Genomic DNA, 22,224 nt, shown 5'->3' with positions numbered 1-22,224 from the left:
CTGTCTACACTGAATTCAATTTCCATTTTGATTTTTGGTGCTTTACATTTTCTCTCTGCAACATGCATGGTTGATCCAGAGTGACACTACCTTTCCCCCGCGATATCCAGAAGTGAATATAACGCTTGATATTTGAAAAATCACTTTCAGTAAGTGTGCAAATTTTTGCTTTTTGTGAATTAACGTTCTTCTCTGTGCCTATAGCAAAGCATTGGCCAGGGCGTCAGGTCAAAGACTTCCTGAATCCTGGTTGCAAGGCTTGTCTTAAAATGACTGCTCTCCAGAAGCCCAGAGTGGCAGGTAATAAATCCAAATAATAATGATAATGATAATGATAATGATAATAATAATATCCAAATATTAGCCAGCGTCAGCCTTGCATAGCTCCCAAGATCTGATGGGATCAGCGTTGCCAGATAGATTTTATGGCACCAATGGGGATTTGAATCTTGGTCTTCCAGATACTAGTCCAGGCTGGGCTAATTACGGCTCTCACGATGTCCACATTAGCTTAAAAAGCCATTGGCAGATGGGCGTGGTCTTCCTATTGGAGCTCACTATTTCAGAATTCCAGGGTCACCACCAAAAAGGCCATTTAAAAAGAAATTCCCAACCATAATGCAACTTGTGTGGTAGAAACTCAGTCAAAAGTGCAAATAGGTCATGAGAGGGCAAGTAGCCATTTGTCACCTTGAAGGAGCTACTCTGAGGACTTTCTACCAAATAGGATAATTTTGCCTTATATGAAAACAACCTGTAATTAGACAGGACAACCAAGCTCTACTTTTACCAGATGATCCAGTCTGGAAACATGACAAAAATGTTCAGGTCACCACAGAATTCAGACCCAGTAATTGAGGCAATTAAAAAAAAAGAAAATAAAGTTTCACATCAGAGATAATGTGAAACAGATAAACAAAAGTGTTCCTTAAAACAAAGCTTGGTGTGCTACTATGGTTTAGAACAGGGGTAGTCAAACTGCGGCCCTCCAGATGTCCATGGACTACAATTCCCAGGAGCCCCCTGCCAGCGAATGCTGGCAGGGGCTCCTGGGAATTGTAGTCCATGGACATCTGGAGGGCCGCAGTTTGACTACCCCTGGTTTAGAACTTTAAAAAACTCCCTGGTGTGACTGAAAGGGCCTGATTACTCCAGTGGTCCCCAACCTTTTTGAGCCTGTGGAGGCATCTGGAATTCTGACACAGAATCCTAGTAACAACCACAAAATGGCTGCCACAGGAGGAGGAGCCAGTCACAAAATGGCTGCTGCAGGTTACCTTCAAATCCCACAGTGAAGAGCCTTGCGCTTTGGTGGCAGTTGCTGCCAAAGCAACATTTAAAAAAAACAGTTCAGCCAATCAAATCTTCAGTGCCCAACCAGCGGTCTTGCTATCCAAAAGCATCACCTGCTCCCGCCCACGTTCTAAAAATACTTGGTGGGCACCAGGAAAAGACCCATAAATTATATAAGCTGCTCAAAAATAAGACAACATTGTGTCAATGGGAGGGGCAGGAAATAAAACTCTGCTAGGAGACATTTTTAATTTCCACATCTGGGGCAGGTAGGATTCCCTGCTTTCCCCCTCCAGGACAAATCCACAGTGTTGATTAAACTTTTAATAATGCCACTCACCAACTGAACTGAGGCCCACGGAGGTCATGGAAACGCATCCACCCCGTTTCCCCGGGAGGTACTCCTTGCTGAGACAGTCCTGTATTAACTCTACAGGAAACTACCTCCCTGTTTCTCACTCCTCCCTTTTCTCTTCAGGCAGCAGGAGAGGACGGACCGCCCAGGGGAAAATGGTGTTTTTGAGGCCGTGGCTGAAGCCCTCGAAGCTCAGGTAGCCGCCTAGCCCATGATGCTACTTAGCAGAGGGCCCAGCCCTTTTCCAGGATTCTCCAACACACCCAAGGCAAATCCGGAGACTTCTGAAAATGCAACTTGGGAGAGTGTCAGGAATTGTGCCACAAGCCAGCCCAAGGGGAGACGCTGAAGTCAAAACAGCCATAGGCCTAGATACACAAAGCCCTTTGTGGATAAACAGAACCCCCATTCTATTTCAAAGAAAAGAACTGGTTTTCTGTGCCCCACTTTTCACTACCCAGAGGAGTCTCAAAGTGGCTTCCTCTTTCCACAGCAGATGCCATGTGAGGTAGGTGGAGATGAGAAGGCTCTGAGAGAACACTCTGACTAGCCCACGGTCAACCAGCAGGCCTTGTACATCACAAAGTGGCTTACAATCACCTTCCCTTCCTTTTGTCACAACAAACGTTATGTAGGTGAAGATATCAGAACACACTAGGAGTCAGAGGGGGTAGCCAACCTCTAGCTGAAAGACCTACTGAAATGACATCACAAAGCGCTCGCCTCAGTTGCCCTGGAGAAGAGGGGATGCCTGCTACTGGCAGGGGGGATATCAAATACACTAGAAGTCAGAGGGAAAGCCACCCTCCAGCTAGAAACTGGTGTCCTACTGTAATGACATCACAAAGCGCTCGCCTCAGTTGCCCTGGAGAAGAGGGGATGCCTGCTATTGGCAGGGGGGATATCAAATACACTAGAAGTCAGAGGGGAAGCCACCCTCCAGCTAGAAACTGGTGACCTACTGTAATGACATCACAAAGCGCTCGCCTCAGTTGCCCTGGAGAAGAGGGGATGCCTGCTACTGGCAGGGGGGATATCAAATACACTAGAAGTCAGAGGGGAAGCCAACCTCCAGGTAGAAACTGGTGACCTACTGTAATGACATCACAAAGCGCTCGCCTCAGTTGCCCTGGAGAAGAGGGGATGCCTGATCCTGGCAGGGGGGATATCAAATACACTAGAAGTCAGAGGGGAAGCCACCCTCCAGCTAGAAACTGGTGACCTACTGAAATGACATCACAAAGCGCTCCCCTCAGTTGCCCTGGAGAAGAGGGGATGCCTGCTACTGGCAGGGGGAGATCAAATACACTAGAAGTCAGAGGGGAAGCCAACCTCCAGGTAGAAACTGGTGACCTACTGTAATGACATCACAAAGCGCTCGCCTCAGTTGCCCTGGAGAAGAGGGGATGCCTGCTACTGGCAGGGGGGATATCAGATACACTAGAAGTCAGAGGGGAAGCCACCCTCCAGCTAGAAACTGGTGACCTACTGAAATGACATCACAAAGCGCTCACCTCAGTTGCCCTGGAGAAGAGGGGATGGCTGCTACTGGCAGGGGGAGATCAAATACACTAGAAGTCAGAGGGGAAGCCAACCTCCAGGTAGAAACTGGTGACCTACTGTAATGACATCACAAAGCGCTCGCCTCAGTTGCCCTGGAGAAGAGGGGATGCCTGCTACTGGCAGGGGGGATATCAAATACACTAGAAGTCAGAGAGGAAGCCAACCTCCAGGTAGAAACTGGTGACCTACTGTAATGACATCACAAAGCGCTCGCCTCAGTTGCCCTGGAGAAGGAGGGATGCCTGCTCATGGCAGGGGCGATATCAAATACACTAGAAGTCAGAGGGGAAGCCACCCTCCAGCTAGAAACTGGTGACCTACTGTAATGACATCACAAAGCGGCCACCTCAGTTGCCCTGGAGAAGAGGGGATGCCTGCTACTGGCAGGGGGAGATCAAATACACTAGAAGTCAGAGGGGAAGCCAACCTCCAGCTAGAAACTGGTGACCTACTGTAATGACATCACAAAGCGCTCGCCTCAGTTGCCCTGGAGAAGAGGGGATGGCTGCAACTGGCAGGGGAGATATCAAATACACTAGAAGTCAGAGGGGAAGCCAACCTCCAGCTAGAAACTGGTGACCTACTGTAATGACATCACAAAGCGCTCGCCTCAGTTGCCCTGGAGAAGAGGGGATGCCTGCTCCTGGCAGGGGGGATATCAAATACACTAGAAGTCAGAGGGGAAGCCACCCTCCAGCTAGAAACTGGTGACCTACTGAAATGACATCACAAAGCGCTCCCCTCAGTTGCCCTGGAGAAGAGGGGATGCCTGCTACTGGCAGGGGGAGATCAAATACACTAGAAGTCAGAGGGGAACCAACCTCCAGCTAGAAACTGGTGACCTACTGTAATGACATCACAAAGCGCTCGCCTCAGTTGCCCTGGAGAAGAGGGGATGCCTGCTCCTGGCAGGGGGGATATCAAATACACTAGAAGTCAGAGGGGAAGCCACCCTCCAGCTAGAAACTGGTGACCTACTGAAATGACATCACAAAGCGCTCACCTCAGTTGCCCTGGAGAAGAGGGGATGCCTGCTACTGGCAGGGGGAGATCAAATACACTAGAAGTCAGAGGGGAAGCCAACCTCCAGGTAGAAACTGGTGACCTACTGTAATGACATCACAAAGCGCTCGCCTCAGTTGCCCTGGAGAAGAGGGGATGCCTGCTACTGGCAGGGGGGATATCAGATACACTAGAAGTCAGAGGGGAAGCCACCCTCCAGCTAGAAACTGGTGACCTACTGAAATGACATCACAAAGCGCTCACCTCAGTTGCCCTGGAGAAGAGGGGATGGCTGCTACTGGCAGGGGGAGATCAAATACACTAGAAGTCAGAGGGGAAGCCAACCTCCAGGTAGAAACTGGTGACCTACTGTAATGACATCACAAAGCGCTCGCCTCAGTTGCCCTGGAGAAGAGGGGATGCCTGCTACTGGCAGGGGGGATATCAAATACACTAGAAGTCAGAGGGGAAGCCAACCTCCAGGTAGAAACTGGTGACCTACTGTAATGACATCACAAAGCGCTCGCATCAGTTGCCCTGGAGAAGAGGGGATGCCTGCTACTGGCAGGGGGAGATCAAATACACTAGAAGTCAGAGGGGAAGCCAACCTCCAGGTAGAAACTGGTGACCTACTGTAATGACATCACAAAGCGCTCGCATCAGTTGCCCTGGAGAAGAGGGGATGCCTGCTACTGGCAGGGGGAGATCAAATACACTAGAAGTCAGAGGGGAAGCCAACCTCCAGCTAGAAACTGGTGACCTACTATAATGACATCACAAAGCGCTCGCCTCAGTTGCCCTGGAGAAGAGGGGATGCCTGCTACTGGCAGCGGGGATATCGAATACACTAGAAGTCAGAGGGGAAGCCACCCTCCAGATAGAAACTGGTGACCTACTGTAATGACATCACAAAGCGCTCGCCTCAGTTGCCCTGGAGAAGAGGGGATGCCTGCTATTGGCAGGGGGGATATCAAATACACTAGAAGTCAGAGGGGAAGCCAACTTCCAGCTAGAAACTGGTGACCTACTGTAATGACATCACAAAGCGCTCGCCTCAGTTGCCCTGGAGAAGAGGGGATGCCTGCTACTGGCAGGGGGGATATCAAATACACTAGAAGTAAGAGGGGAAGCCAACCTCCAGCTAGAAACTGGTGACCTACTGTAATGACATCACAAAGCGCTCGCCTCAGTTGCCCTGGAGAAGAGGGCATGCCTGCTATTGGCAGGGGGGATATCAAATACACTAGAAGTCAGAGGGGAAGCCACCCTCCAGCTAGAAACTGGTGACCTACTGTAATGACATCACAAAGCGCTCGCCTCAGTTGCCCTGGAGAAGAGGGGATGCCTGCTACTGGCAGGGGGAGATATCAAATACACTAGAAGTCAGAGGGGAAGCCAACCTCCAGCTAGAAACTGGTGACCTACTGTAATGACATCACAAAGCGCTCGCCTCAGTTGCCCTGGAGAAGAGGGGATGCCTGCTACTGGCAGGGGAGATATCAAATACACTAGAAGTCAGAGGGGAAGCCAACCTCCAGCTAGAAACTGGTGACCTACTGTAATGACATCACAAAGCGCTCGCCTCAGTTGCCCTGGAGAAGAGGGGATGCCTGCTACTGGCAGGGGGAGATCAAATACACTAGAAGTCAGAGGGGAAGCCAACCTCCAGCTAGAAACTGGTGACCTACTGTAATGACATCACAAAGCGCTCGCCTCAGTTGCCCTGGAGAAGAGGGGATGCCTGCTACTGGCAGCGGGGATATCGAATACACTAGAAGTCAGAGGGGAAGCCACCCTCCAGATAGAAACTGGTGACCTACTGTAATGACATCACAAAGCGCTCGCCTCAGTTGCCCTGGAGAAGAGGGGATGCCTGCTATTGGCAGGGGGGATATCAAATACACTAGAAGTCAGAGGGGAAGCCAACCTCCAGCTAGAAACTGGTGACCTACTGTAATGACATCACAAAGCGCTCGCCTCAGTTGCCCTGGAGAAGAGGGGATGCCTGCTACTGGCAGGGGGGATATCAAATACACTAGAAGTAAGAGGGGAAGCCACCCTCCAGCAAAAACTGGTGACCTACTGTAATGACATCACAAAGCGCTCGCCTCAGTTGCCCTGGAGAAGAGGGCATGCCTGCTATTGGCAGGGGGGATATCAAATAAACTAGAAGTCAGAGGGGAAGCCACCCTCCAGCTAGAAACTGGTGACCTACTGTAATGACATCACAAAGCGCTCGCCTCAGTTGCCCTGGAGACGAGGGGATGCCTGCTACTGGCAGGGGGGATATCGAATACACTAGAAGTCAGAGGGGAAGCCAACCTCCAGGTAGAAACTGGTGACCTACTGTAATGACATCACAAAGCGCTCGCCTCAGTTGCCCTGGAGAAGAGGGGATGCCTGCTACTGGCAGGGGGGATATCGAATACACTAGAAGTCAGAGGGGAAGCCACCCTCCAGCTAGAAACTGGTGACCTACTGTAATGACATCACAAAGCGCTCGCCTCAGTTGCCCTGGAGAAGAGGGGATGGCTGCTACTGGCAGGGGGAGATCAAATACACTAGAAGTCAGAGGGGAAGCCAACCTCCAGGTAGAAACTGGTGACCTACTGTAATGACATCACAAAGCGCTCGCCTCAGTTGCCCTGGAGAAGAGGGGATGCCTGCTACTGGCAGGGGGGATATCAAATACACTAGAAGTCAGAGGGGAAGCCAACCTCCAGGTAGAAACTGGTGACCTACTGTAATGACATCACAAAGCGCTCGCCTCAGTTGCCCTGGAGAAGGAGGGATGCCTGCTCATGGCAGGGGCGATATCAAATACACTAGAAGTCAGAGGGGAAGCCACCCTCCAGCTAGAAACTGGTGACCTACTGTAATGACATCACAAAGCGGCCACCTCAGTTGCCCTGGAGAAGAGGGGATGCCTGCTACTGGCAGGGGGAGATCAAATACACTAGAAGTCAGAGGGGAAGCCAACCTCCAGCTAGAAACTGGTGACCTACTGTAATGACATCACAAAGCGCTCGCCTCAGTTGCCCTGGAGAAGAGGGGACGGCTGCAACTGGCAGGGGAGATATCAAATACACTAGAAGTCAGAGGGGAAGCCAACCTCCAGCTAGAAACTGGTGACCTACTGTAATGACATCACAAAGCGCTCGCCTCAGTTGCCCTGGAGAAAAGGGGATGCCTGCTACTGGCAGGGGGAGATCAAATACACTAGAAGTCAGAGGGGAAGCCAACCTCCAGCTAGAAACTGGTGACCTACTGTAATGACATCACAAAGCGCTCGCCTCAGTTGGCCTGGAGAAGAGGGGATGCCTGCTACTGGCAGGGGAGATATCAAATACACTAGAAGTCAGAGGGGAAGCCAACCTCCAGCTAGAAACTGGTGACCTACTGTAATGACATCACAAAGCGCTCGCCTCAGTTGCCCTGGAGAAGAGGGGATGCCTGCTACTGACAGGGGGAGATCAAATACACTAGAAGTCAGAGGGGAAGCCAACCTCCAGCTAGAAACTGGTGACCTTCTGTAATGACATCACAAAGCGCTCGCCTCAGTTGCCCTGGAGAAGAGGGGATGCCTGCTACTGGCAGGGGGAGATCAAATACACTAGAAGTCAGAGGGGAAGCCAACCTCCAGCTAGAAACTGGTGACCTACTGTAATGACATCACAAAGCGCTCGCCTCAGTTGCCCTGGAGAAGAGGGCATGCCTGCTATTGGCAGGGGGGATATCGAATACACTAGAAGTCAGAGGGGAAGCCACCCTCCAGCTAGAAACTGGTGACCTACTGTAATGACATCACAAAGCGCTCGCCTCAGTTGCCCTGGAGAAGAGGGGATGCCTGCTACTGGCAGGGGGGATATCAAATACACTAGAAGTCAGAGGGGAAGCCACCCTCCAGCTAGAAACTAGTGACCTACTGTAATGACATCACAAAGCGCTCGCCTCAGTTGCCCTGGAGACGAGGGGATGCCTGCTACTGGCAGGGGGGATATCGAATACACTAGAAGTCAGAGGGGAAGCCACCCTCCAGCTAGAAACTGGTGACCTACTGTAATGACATCACAAAGCGCTCGCCTCAGTTGCCCTGGAGACGAGGGGATGCCTGCTATTGGCAGGGGGGATATCAAATACACTAGAAGTCAGAGGGGAAGCCACCCTCCAGCTAGAAACTGGTGACCTACTGTAATGACATCACAAAGCGCTCGCCTCAGTTGCCCTGGAGAAGAGGGGATGCCTGCTACTGGCAGCGGGGATATCGAATACACTAGAAGTCAGAGGGGAAGCCACCCTCCAGCTAGAAACTGGTGACCTACTGTAATGACATCACAAAGCGCTCGCCTCAGTTGCCCTGGAGACGAGGGGATGCCTGCTACTGGCAGGGGGGATATCAAATACACTAGAAGTCAGAGGGGAAGCCACCCTCCAGCTAGAAACTGGTGACCTACTGTAATGACATCACAAAGCGCTCGCCTCAGTTGCCCTGGAGATGAGGGGATGCCTGCTACTGGCAGGGGGGATATCAAATACACTAGAAGTCAGAGGGGAAGCCACCCTCCAGCTAGAAACTGGTGACCTACTGTAATGACATCACAAAGCGCTCGCCTCAGTTGCCCTGGAGACGAGGGGATGCCTGCTACTGGCAGGGGAGATATCAAATACACTAGAAGTCAGAGGGGAAGCCACCCTCCAGCTAGAAACTGGTGACCTACTGTAATGACATCACAAAGCGCTCGCCTCAGTTGCCCTGGAGACGAGGGGATGCCTGCTACTGGCAGGGGAGATATCAAATACACTAGAAGTCAGAGGGGAAGCCACCCTCCAGCTAGAAACTGGTGACCTACTGTAATGACATCACAAAGCGCTCGCCTCAGTTGCCCTGGAGACGAGGGGATGCCTGCTACTGGCAGGGGGGAGATCAAATACACTAGAAGTCAGAGGGGAAGCCACCCTCCAGCTAGAAACTAGTGACCTACTGTAATGACATCACAAAGCGCTCGCCTCAGTTGCCCTGGAGACGAGGGGATGCCTGCTACTGGCAGGGGGGATATCAAATACACTAGAAGTCAGAGGGGAAGCCAACCTCCAGCTAGAAACTAGTGACCTACTGTAATGACATCACAAAGCGCTCGCCTCAGTTGCCCTGGAGAAGAGGGGATGCCTGCTATTGGCAGGGGGGATATCAAATACACTAGAAGTCAGAGGGGAAGCCACACTCCAGCTAGAAACTGGTGACCTACTGTAATGACATCACAAAGCGCTCGCCTCAGTTGCCCTGGAGACGAGGGGATGCCTGCTACTGGCAGGGGGGATATCAAATACACTAGAAGTCAGAGGGGAAGCCACCCTCCAGCTAGAAACTGGTGACCTACTGTAATGACATCACAAAGCGCTCGCCTCAGTTGCCCTGGAGACGAGGGGATGCCTGCTACTGGCAGGGGGGATATCAAATACACTAGAAGTCAGAGGGGAAGCCACCCTCCAGCTAGAAACTGGTGACCTACTGAAATGACATCACAAAGCGCTCACCTCAGTTGCCCTGGAGAAGAGGGGATGGCTGCTACTGGCAGGGGGGATATCAAATACACTAGAAGTCAGAGGGGATGCCACCCTCCAGCTAGAAACTGGTGACCTACTGTAATGACATCACAAAGCGCTCGCCTCAGTTGCCCTGGAGACGAGGGGATGCCTGCTACTGGCAGGGGAGATATCAAATACACTAGAAGTCAGAGGGGATGCCACCCTCCAGCTAGAAACTGGTGACCTACTGTAATGACATCACAAAGCGCTCGCCTCAGTTGCCCTGGAGAAGAGGGGATGCCTGCTACTGGCAGGGGGGAGATCAAATACACTAGAAGTCAGAGGGGATGCCACCCTCCAGCTAGAAACTGGTGACCTACTGTAATGACATCACAAAGCGCTCGCCTCAGTTGCCCTGGAGACGAGGGGATGCCTGCTACTGGCAGGGGAGATATCAAATACACTAGAAGTCAGAGGGGATGCCACCCTCCAGCTAGAAACTGGTGACCTACTGTAATGACATCACAAAGCGCTCGCCTCAGTTGCCCTGGAGAAGAGGGGATGCCTGCTACTGGCAGGGGGGAGATCAAATACACTAGAAGTCAGAGGGGAAGCTACCCTCCAGCTAGAAACTGGTGACCTACTGTAATGACATCACAAAGCGCTCGCCTCAGTTGCCCTGGAGAAGAGGGGATGCCTGCTACTGGCAGGGGAGATATCAAATACACTAGAAGTCTGAGGGGATGCTACCCTCCAGCTAGAAACTGGTGACCTACTGTAATGACATCACAAAGCGCTCGCCTCAGTTGCCCTGGAGACGAGGGGATGCCTGCTACTGGCAGGGGGGATATCAAATACACTAGAAGTCAGAGGGGAAGCCACCCTCCAGCTAGAAACTGGTGACCTACTGTAATGACATCACAAAGCGCTCGCCTCAGTTGCCCTGGAGAAGAGGGGATGGCTGCTACTGGCAGGGGAGATATCAAATACACTAGAAGTCAGAGGGGAAGCCAACCTCCAGCTAGAAACTGCTGACCTACTGTAATGACATCACAAAGCGCTCGCCTCAGGTGCCCTGGAGAAGAGGGGATGGCTTCTACTGGCAGGGGGGATATCAAATACACTAGAAGTCAGAGGGGAAGCCAACCTCCAGCTAGAAACTGGTGACCTACTGTAATGACATCACAAAGCGCTCGCCTCAGTTGCCCTGGAGAAGAGGGGATGCCTGCTACTGGCAGGGGGGATATCAAATACACTAGAAGTCAGAGGGGAAGCCAACCTCCAGCTAGAAACTGCTGACCTACTGTAATGACATCACAAAGCGCTCGCCTCAGGTGCCCTGGAGAAGAGGGGATGGCTTCTACTGGAAGGGGGGATATCAAATACACTAGAAGTCAGAGGGGAAGCCAACCTCCAGCTAGAAACTGGTGACCTACTGTAATGACATCACAAAGCGCTCGTCTCAGTTGCCCTGGAGAAGAGGGGATGCCTGCTACTGGCAGGGGGGATATCAAATACACTAGAAGTCAGAGGGGAAGCCACCCTCCAGCTAGAAACTGGTGACCTACTGTAATGACATCACAAAGCGCTCGCCTCAGTTGCCCTGGAGAAGAGGGGATGCGTGCTACTGGCAGGGGGGATATCAGATACACTAGAAGTCAGAGGGGAAGCCACCCTCCAGCTAGAAACTGGTGACCTACTGTAATGACATCACAAAGCGCTCGCCTCAGTTGCCCTGGAGAAGAGGGGATGCCTGTTATTGGCAGGGGGGATATCAGATACACTAGAGGTCAGAGGGGAAGCCAACCTCCAGTAGAAACTGGTGACCTACTGTAATGACATCACAAAGCGCTCGCCTCAGTTGCCCTGGAGAAGAGGGGATGCCTGCTACTGGCAGGGGGGATATCAGATACACTACAAGTCAGAGGGGAAGCCACCCTCCAGCTAGAAACTGGTGACCTACTGTAATGACATCACAAAGCGCTCGCCTCAGTTGCCCTGGAGAAGAGGGGATGCCTGTTATTGGCAGGGGGGATATCAGATACACTAGAAGTCGGAGGGGAAGCCACCCTCCAGCTAGAAACTGGTGACCTACTGTAATGACATCACAAAGCGCTCGCCTCAGTTGCCCTGGAGAAGAGGGGATGCCTGTTATTGGCAGGGGGGATATCAGATACACTAGAAGTCAGAGGGGAAGCCAACCTCCAGCTAGAAACTGGTGACCTACTGTAATGACATCACAAAGCGCTCGCCTCAGTTGCCCTGGAGACGAGGGGATGCCTGCTACTGGCAGGGGGGATATCAAATACACTAGAAGTCAGAGGGGAAGCCACCCTCCAGCTAGAAACTGGTGACCTACTGTAATGACATCACAAAGCGCTCGCCTCAGTTGCCCTGGAGACGAGGGGATGCCTGCTACTGGCAGGGGGGATATCAAATACACTAGAAGTCAGAGGGGAAGCCACCCTCCAGCTAGAAACTGGTGACCTACTGTAATGACATCACAAAGCGCTCGCCTCAGTTGCCCTGGAGAAGAGGGGATGCCTGCTACTGGCAGGGGAGATATCAAATACACTAGAAGTCAGAGGGGATGCCACCCTCCAGCTAGAAACTGGTGACCTACTGAAATGACATCACAAAGCGCTCGCCTCAGTTGCCCTGGAGAAGAGGGGATGCCTGCTACTGGCAGGGGGGAGATCAAATACACTAGAAGTCAGAGGGGAAGCTACCCTCCAGCTAGAAACTGGTGACCTACTGTAATGACATCACAAAGCGCTTGCCTCAGTTGCCCTGGAGAAGAGGGGATGCCTGCTACTGGCAGGGGAGATATCAAATACACTAGAAGTCAGAGGGGATGCTACCCTCCAGCTAGAAACTGGTGACCTACTGTAATGACATCACAAAGCGCTCGCCTCAGTTGCCCTGGAGACGAGGGGATGCCTGCTACTGGCAGGGGGGATATCAAATACACTAGAAGTCAGAGGGGAAGCCACCCTCCAGCTAGAAACTGGTGACCTACTGTAATGACATCACAAAGCGCTCGCCTCAGTTGCCCTGGAGAAGAGGGGATGGCTGCTACTGGCAGGGGCGGTATCAAATACACTAGAAGTCAGAGGGGAAGCCAACCTCCAGCTAGAAACTGGTGACCTACTGTAATGACATCACAAAGCGCTCGCCTCAGTTGCCCTGGAGAAGAGGGGATGCCTGCTACTGGCAGGGGGGATATCAAATACACTAGAAGTCAGAGGGCAAGCCACCCTCCAGCTAGAAACTGGTGACCTACTGTAATGACATCACAAAGCGCTCGCCTCAGTTGCCCTGGAGAAGAGGGGATGCCTGCTACTGGCAGGGGAGATATCAAATACACTAGAAGTCAGAGGGGATGCCACCCTCCAGCTAGAAACTGGTGACCTACTGTAATGACATCACAAAGCGCTCGCCTCAGTTGCCCTGGAGAAGAGGGGATGCCTGCTACTGGCAGGGGGGAGATCAAATACACTAGAAGTCAGAGGGGAAGCTACCCTCCAGCTAGAAACTGGTGACCTACTGTAATGACATCACAAAGCGCTCGCCTCAGTTGCCCTGGAGAAGAGGGGATGCCTGCTACTGGCAGGGGAGATATCAAATACACTAGAAGTCAGAGGGGATGCTACCCTCCAGCTAGAAACTGGTGACCTACTGTAATGACATCACAAAGCGCTCGCCTCAGTTGCCCTGGAGACGAGGGGATGCCTGCTACTGGCAGGGGGGATATCAAATACACTAGAAGTCAGAGGGGAAGCCACCCTCCAGCTAGAAACTGGTGACCTACTGTAATGACATCACAAAGCGCTCGCCTCAGTTGCCCTGGAGAAGAGGGGATGGCTGCTACTGGCAGGGGCGGTATCAAATACACTAGAAGTCAGAGGGGAAGCCAACCTCCAGCTAGAAACTGGTGACCTACTGTAATGACATCACAAAGCGCTCGCCTCAGTTGCCCTGGAGAAGAGGGGATGCCTGCTACTGGCAGGGGGGATATCAAATACACTAGAAGTCAGAGGGCAAGCCACCCTCCAGCTAGAACTGGTGACCTACTGTAATGACATCACAAAGCGCTCGCCTCAGTTGCCCTGGAGACGAGGGGATGCCTGCTACTGGCAGGGGGGATATCAAATACACTAGAGGTCAGAGGGGAAGCCACCCTCCAGCTAGAAAGTGGTTACCTACTGTAATGACATCACAAAGCGCTCGCCTCAGTTGCCCTGGAGACGAGGGGATGCCTGCTACTGGCAGGGGGGATATCAAATACACTAGAAGTAAGAGGGGAAGCCACCCTCCAGCAAAAACTGGTGACCTACTGTAATGACATCACAAAGCGCTTGCCTCAGTTGCCCTGGAGACGAGGGGATGCCTGCTACTGGCAGGGGGGATATCAAATACACTAGAGGTCAGAGGGGAAGCCAACCTCCAGCTAGAAACTGGTGACCTACTGTAATGACATCACAAAGCGCTCGCCTCAGTTGCCCTGGAGAAGAGGGGATGCCTGCTACTGGCAGGGGGGATATCAAATACACTAGAGGTCAGAGGGAAAGCCACCCTCCAGCTCGAAACTGGTGACCTACTGTAATGACATCACAAAGCGCTCGCCTCAGTTGCCCTGGAGACGAGGGGATGCCTGCTACTGGCAGGAGAGATATCAAATACACTAGAGGTCAGAGGGAAAGCCACCCTCCAGCTCGAAACTGGTGACCTACTGTAATGACATCACAAAGCGCTCGCCTCAGTTGCCCTGGAGACGAGGGGATGCCTGCTACTGGCAGGGGGGATATCAAATACACTAGAGGTCAGAGGGGAAGCCAACCTCCAGCTAGAAACTGGTGACCTACTGTAATGACATCACAAAGCGCTCGCCTCAGTTGCCCTGGAGAAGAGGGGATGCCTGCTACTGGCAGGAGAGATATCAAATACACTAGAGGTCAGAGGGAAAGCCACCCTCCAGCTCGAAACTGGTGACCTACTGTAATGACATCACAAAGCGCTCGCCTCAGTTGCCCTGGAGACGAGGGGATGCCTGCTACTGGCAGGGGGGATATCAAATACACTAGAGGTCAGAGGGAAAGCCACCCTCCAGCTCGAAACTGGTGACCTACTGTAATGACATCACAAAGCGCTCGCCTCGGATGCCCTGGAGATGAGGGGATGCCTGCTACTGGCGGGGGGGTTATAGAATACACTAGAGGTCAGAGGGGAAGCCACCCTCCAGCTAGAAACTGGTGACCTACTGTAATGACATCACAAAGCGCTCGCCTCGGATGCCCTGGAGACGAGGGGATGCCTGCTACTGGCGGGGGGGTTATAGAATACACTAGAGGTCAGAGGGGAAGCCACCCTCCAGCTAGAAACTGGTGACCTACTGTAATGACATCACAAAGCGCTCGCCTCAGTTGCCCTGGAGAAGAGGGGATGCCTGCTACTGGCAGGGGGGATATCAGATACACTAGAAGTCAGAGGGGAAGCCACCCTCCAGCTAGAAACTGGTGACCTACTGAAATGACATCACAAAGCGCTCACCTCAGTTGCCCTGGAGAAGAGGGGATGGCTGCTACTGGCAGGGGGAGATCAAATACACTAGAAGTCAGAGGGGAAGCCAACCTCCAGGTAGAAACTGGTGACCTACTGTAATGACATCACAAAGCGCTCGCCTCAGTTGCCCTGGAGAAGAGGGGATGCCTGCTACTGGCAGGGGGGATATCAAATACACTAGAAGTCAGAGGGGAAGCCAACCTCCAGGTAGAAACTGGTGACCTACTGTAATGACATCACAAAGCGCTCGCATCAGTTGCCCTGGAGAAGAGGGGATGCCTGCTACTGGCAGGGGGAGATCAAATACACTAGAAGTCAGAGGGGAAGCCAACCTCCAGCTAGAAACTGGTGACCTACTGTAATGACATCACAAAGCGCTCGCATCAGTTGCCCTGGAGAAGAGGGGATGCCTGCTACTGGCAGGGGGATATCAAATACACTAGAAGTCAGAGGGGAAGCCAACCTCCAGCTAGAAACTGGTGACCTACTATAATGACATCACAAAGCGCTCGCCTCAGTTGCCCTGGAGAAGAGGGGATGCCTGCTACTGGCAGCGGGGATATCGAATACACTAGAAGTCAGAGGGGAAGCCACCCTCCAGATAGAAACTGGTGACCTACTGTAATGACATCACAAAGCGCTCGCCTCAGTTGCCCTGGAGAAGAGGGGATGCCTGCTATTGGCAGGGGGGATATCAAATACACTAGAAGTCAGAGGGGAAGCCAACTTCCAGCTAGAAACTGGTGACCTACTGTAATGACATCACAAAGCGCTCGCCTCAGTTGCCCTGGAGAAGAGGGGATGCCTGCTACTGGCAGGGGGGATATCAAATACACTAGAAGTAAGAGGGGAAGCCAACCTCCAGCTAGAAACTGGTGACCTACTGTAATGACATCACAAAGCGCTCGCCTCAGTTGCCCTGGAGAAGAGGGCATGCCTGCTATTGGCAGGGGGGATATCAAATACACTAGAAGTCAGAGGGGAAGCCACCCTCCAGCTAGAAACTGGTGACCTACTGTAATGACATCACAAAGCGCTCGCCTCAGTTGCCCTGGAGACGAGGGGATGCCTGCTACTGGCAGGGGGGATATCACACTAGAGGTCAGAGGGAAAGCCACCCTCCAGCTCGAAACTGGTGACCTACTGTAATGACATCACAAAGCGCTCGCCTCAGTTGCCCTGGAGACGAGGGGATGCCTGCTACTGGCAGGGGGGATATCAAATACACTAGAAGTCAGAGGGGAAGCCACCCTCCAGCTAGAAACTGGTGACCTACTGTAATGACATCACAAAGCGCTCGCCTCAGTTGCCCTGGAGAAGAGGGGATGGCTGCTACTGGCAGGGGCGGTATCAAATACACTAGAAGTCAGAGGGGAAGCCAACCTCCAGCTAGAAACTGGTGACCTACTGTAATGACATCACAAAGCGCTCGCCTCAGTTGCCCTGGAGAAGAGGGGATGCCTGCTACTGGCAGGGGGGATATCAAATACACTAGAAGTCAGAGGGCAAGCCACCCTCCAGCTAGAAACTGGTGACCTACTGTAATGACATCACAAAGCGCTCGCCTCAGTTGCCCTGGAGAAGAGGGGATGCCTGCTACTGGCAGGGGAGATATCAAATACACTAGAAGTCAGAGGGGATGCCACCCTCCAGCTAGAAACTGGTGACCTACTGTAATGACATCACAAAGCGCTCGCCTCAGTTGCCCTGGAGAAGAGGGGATGCCTGCTACTGGCAGGGGGGAGATCAAATACACTAGAAGTCAGAGGGGAAGCTACCCTCCAGCTAGAAACTGGTGACCTACTGTAATGACATCACAAAGCGCTCGCCTCAGTTGCCCTGGAGAAGAGGGGATGCCTGCTACTGGCAGGGGAGATATCAAATACACTAGAAGTCAGAGGGGATGCTACCCTCCAGCTAGAAACTGGTGACCTACTGTAATGACATCACAAAGCGCTCGCCTCAGTTGCCCTGGAGACGAGGGGATGCCTGCTACTGGCAGGGGGGATATCAAATACACTAGAAGTCAGAGGGGAAGCCACCCTCCAGCTAGAAACTGGTGACCTACTGTAATGACATCACAAAGCGCTCGCCTCAGTTGCCCTGGAGAAGAGGGGATGGCTGCTACTGGCAGGGGCGGTATCAAATACACTAGAAGTCAGAGGGGAAGCCAACCTCCAGCTAGAAACTGGTGACCTACTGTAATGACATCACAAAGCGCTCGCCTCAGTTGCCCTGGAGAAGAGGGGATGCCTGCTACTGGCAGGGGGGATATCAAATACACTAGAAGTCAGAGGGCAAGCCACCCTCCAGCTAGAACTGGTGACCTACTGTAATGACATCACAAAGCGCTCGCCTCAGTTGCCCTGGAGACGAGGGGATGCCTGCTACTGGCAGGGGGGATATCAAATACACTAGAGGTCAGAGGGGAAGCCACCCTCCAGCTAGAAAGTGGTTACCTACTGTAATGACATCACAAAGCGCTCGCCTCAGTTGCCCTGGAGACGAGGGGATGCCTGCTACTGGCAGGGGGGATATCAAATACACTAGAAGTAAGAGGGGAAGCCACCCTCCAGCAAAAACTGGTGACCTACTGTAATGACATCACAAAGCGCTTGCCTCAGTTGCCCTGGAGACGAGGGGATGCCTGCTACTGGCAGGGGGGATATCAAATACACTAGAGGTCAGAGGGGAAGCCAACCTCCAGCTAGAAACTGGTGACCTACTGTAATGACATCACAAAGCGCTCGCCTCAGTTGCCGTGGAGAAGAGGGGATGCCTGCTACTGGCAGGGGGGATATCAAATACACTAGAGGTCAGAGGGAAAGCCACCCTCCAGCTCGAAACTGGTGACCTACTGTAATGACATCACAAAGCGCTCGCCTCAGTTGCCCTGGAGACGAGGGGATGCCTGCTACTGGCAGGAGAGATATCAAATACACTAGAGGTCAGAGGGAAAGCCACCCTCCAGCTCGAAACTGGTGACCTACTGTAATGACATCACAAAGCGCTCGCCTCAGTTGCCCTGGAGACGAGGGGATGCCTGCTACTGGCAGGGGGGATATCAAATACACTAGAGGTCAGAGGGGAAGCCAACCTCCAGCTAGAAACTGGTGACCTACTGTAATGACATCACAAAGCGCTCGCCTCAGTTGCCCTGGAGAAGAGGGGATGCCTGCTACTGGCAGGAGAGATATCAAATACACTAGAGGTCAGAGGGAAAGCCACCCTCCAGCTCGAAACTGGTGACCTACTGTAATGACATCACAAAGCGCTCGCCTCAGTTGCCCTGGAGACGAGGGGATGCCTGCTACTGGCAGGGGGGATATCAAATACACTAGAGGTCAGAGGGAAAGCCACCCTCCAGCTCGAAACTGGTGACCTACTGTAATGACATCACAAAGCGCTCGCCTCGGATGCCCTGGAGATGAGGGGATGCCTGCTACTGGCGGGGGGGTTATAGAATACACTAGAGGTCAGAGGGGAAGCCACCCTCCAGCTAGAAACTGGTGACCTACTGTAATGACATCACAAAGCGCTCGCCTCGGATGCCCTGGAGACGAGGGGATGCCTGCTACTGGCGGGGGGGTTATAGAATACACTAGAGGTCAGAGGGGAAGCCACCCTCCAGCTAGAAACTGGTGACCTACTGTAATGACATCACAAAGCGCTCGCCTCAGTTGCCCTGGAGAAGAGGGGATGCCTGCTACTGGCAGGGGGGATATCAGATACACTAGAAGTCAGAGGGGAAGCCACCCTCCAGCTAGAAACTGGTGACCTACTGAAATGACATCACAAAGCGCTCACCTCAGTTGCCCTGGAGAAGAGGGGATGGCTGCTACTGGCAGGGGGAGATCAAATACACTAGAAGTCAGAGGGGAAGCCAACCTCCAGGTAGAAACTGGTGACCTACTGTAATGACATCACAAAGCGCTCGCCTCAGTTGCCCTGGAGAAGAGGGGATGCCTGCTACTGGCAGGGGGGATATCAAATACACTAGAAGTCAGAGGGGAAGCCAACCTCCAGGTAGAAACTGGTGACCTACTGTAATGACATCACAAAGCGCTCGCATCAGTTGCCCTGGAGAAGAGGGGATGCCTGCTACTGGCAGGGGGAGATCAAATACACTAGAAGTCAGAGGGGAAGCCAACCTCCAGCTAGAAACTGGTGACCTACTGTAATGACATCACAAAGCGCTCGCATCAGTTGCCCTGGAGAAGAGGGGATGCCTGCTACTGGCAGGGGGATATCAAATACACTAGAAGTCAGAGGGGAAGCCAACCTCCAGCTAGAAACTGGTGACCTACTATAATGACATCACAAAGCGCTCGCCTCAGTTGCCCTGGAGAAGAGGGGATGCCTGCTACTGGCAGCGGGGATATCGAATACACTAGAAGTCAGAGGGGAAGCCACCCTCCAGATAGAAACTGGTGACCTACTGTAATGACATCACAAAGCGCTCGCCTCAGTTGCCCTGGAGAAGAGGGGATGCCTGCTATTGGCAGGGGGGATATCAAATACACTAGAAGTCAGAGGGGAAGCCAACTTCCAGCTAGAAACTGGTGACCTACTGTAATGACATCACAAAGCGCTCGCCTCAGTTGCCCTGGAGAAGAGGGGATGCCTGCTACTGGCAGGGGGGATATCAAATACACTAGAAGTAAGAGGGGAAGCCAACCTCCAGCTAGAAACTGGTGACCTACTGTAATGACATCACAAAGCGCTCGCCTCAGTTGCCCTGGAGAAGAGGGCATGCCTGCTATTGGCAGGGGGGATATCAAATACACTAGAAGTCAGAGGGGAAGCCACCCTCCAGCTAGAAACTGGTGACCTACTGTAATGACATCACAAAGCGCTCGCCTCAGTTGCCCTGGAGACGAGGGGATGCCTGCTACTGGCAGGGGGGATATCACACTAGAGGTCAGAGGGAAAGCCACCCTCCAGCTCGAAACTGGTGACCTACTGTAATGACATCACAAAGCGCTCGCCTCGGATGCCCTGGAGATGAGGGGATGCCTGCTACTGGCGGGGGGGTTATAGAATACACTAGAGGTCAGAGGGGAAGCCACCCTCCAGCTAGAAACTGGTGACCTACTGTAATGACATCACAAAGCGCTCGCCTCGGATGCCCTGGAGACGAGGGGATGCCTGCTACTGGCGGGGGGGTTATAGAATACACTAGAGGTCAGAGGGGAAGCCACCCTCCAGCTAGAAACTGGTGACCTACTGTAATGACATCACAAAGCGCTCGCCTCAGTTGCCCTGGAGAAGAGGGGATGCCTGCTACTGGCAGGGGGGATATCAGATACACTAGAAGTCAGAGGGGAAGCCACCCTCCAGCTAGAAACTGGTGACCTACTGAAATGACATCACAAAGCGCTCACCTCAGTTGCCCTGGAGAAGAGGGGATGGCTGCTACTGGCAGGGGGAGATCAAATACACTAGAAGTCAGAGGGGAAGCCAGCCTCCAGGTAGAAACTGGTGACCTACTGTAATGACATCACAAAGCGCTCGCCTCAGTTGCCCTGGAGAAGAGGGGATGCCTGCTACTGGCAGGGGGGATATCAAATACACTAGAAGTCAGAGGGGAAGCCAACCTCCAGGTAGAAACTGGTGACCTACTGTAATGACATCACAAAGCGCTCGCATCAGTTGCCCTGGAGAAGAGGGGATGCCTGCTACTGGCAGGGGGAGATCAAATACACTAGAAGTCAGAGGGGAAGCCAACCTCCAGCTAGAAACTGGTGACCTACTGTAATGACATCACAAAGCGCTCGCATCAGTTGCCCTGGAGAAGAGGGGATGCCTGCTACTGGCAGGGGGATATCAAATACACTAGAAGTCAGAGGGGAAGCCAACCTCCAGCTAGAAACTGGTGACCTACTATAATGACATCACAAAGCGCTCGCCTCAGTTGCCCTGGAGAAGAGGGGATGCCTGCTACTGGCAGCGGGGATATCGAATACACTAGAAGTCAGAGGGGAAGCCACCCTCCAGATAGAAACTGGTGACCTACTGTAATGACATCACAAAGCGCTCGCCTCAGTTGCCCTGGAGAAGAGGGGATGCCTGCTATTGGCAGGGGGGATATCAAATACACTAGAAGTCAGAGGGGAAGCCAACTTCCAGCTAGAAACTGGTGACCTACTGTAATGACATCACAAAGCGCTCGCCTCAGTTGCCCTGGAGAAGAGGGGATGCCTGCTACTGGCAGGGGGGATATCAAATACACTAGAAGTAAGAGGGGAAGCCAACCTCCAGCTAGAAACTGGTGACCTACTGTAATGACATCACAAAGCGCTCGCCTCAGTTGCCCTGGAGAAGAGGGCATGCCTGCTATTGGCAGGGGGGATATCAAATACACTAGAAGTCAGAGGGGAAGCCACCCTCCAGCTAGAAACTGGTGACCTACTGTAATGACATCACAAAGCGCTCGCCTCAGTTGCCCTGGAGAAGAGGGGATGCCTGCTACTGGCAGGGGGAGATCAAATACACTAGAAGTCAGAGGGGAAGCCAACCTCCAGCTAGAAACTGGTGACCTACTGTAATGACATCACAAAGCGCTCGCCTCAGTTGCCCTGGAGAAGAGGGGATGCCTGCTACTGGCAGGGGAGATATCAAATACACTAGAAGTCAGAGGGGAAGCCAACCTCCAGCTAGAAACTGGTGACCTACTGTAATGACATCACAAAGCGCTCGCCTCAGTTGCCCTGGAGAAGAGGGGATGCCTGCTACTGGCAGGGGGAGATCAAATACACTAGAAGTCAGAGGGGAAGCCAACCTCCAGCTAGAAACTGGTGACCTACTGTAATGACATCACAAAGCGCTCGCCTCAGTTGCCCTGGAGAAGAGGGGATGCCTGCTACTGGCAGCGGGGATATCGAATACACTAGAAGTCAGAGGGGAAGCCACCCTCCAGATAG

General features: G+C 52.7%; 1 protein-coding gene across 1 annotated transcript in view; it reads right to left on the bottom strand.

Annotated features, from left to right (window-relative positions):
- The window catches only part of LOC143840431 (glutamine amidotransferase-like class 1 domain-containing protein 3, mitochondrial), an 83,467-nt gene that overhangs the window by 5,284 nt on the left and 55,959 nt on the right, over positions 1–22,224 (bottom strand). The window lies entirely within an intron of this gene.

This window comes from Paroedura picta, chromosome 6 (assembly GCF_049243985.1).
Source record: "Paroedura picta isolate Pp20150507F chromosome 6, Ppicta_v3.0, whole genome shotgun sequence".
Taxonomy (NCBI): domain Eukaryota; kingdom Metazoa; phylum Chordata; class Lepidosauria; order Squamata; family Gekkonidae; genus Paroedura; species Paroedura picta.
This window is presented reverse-complemented; position numbering and strand designations above follow the sequence as displayed.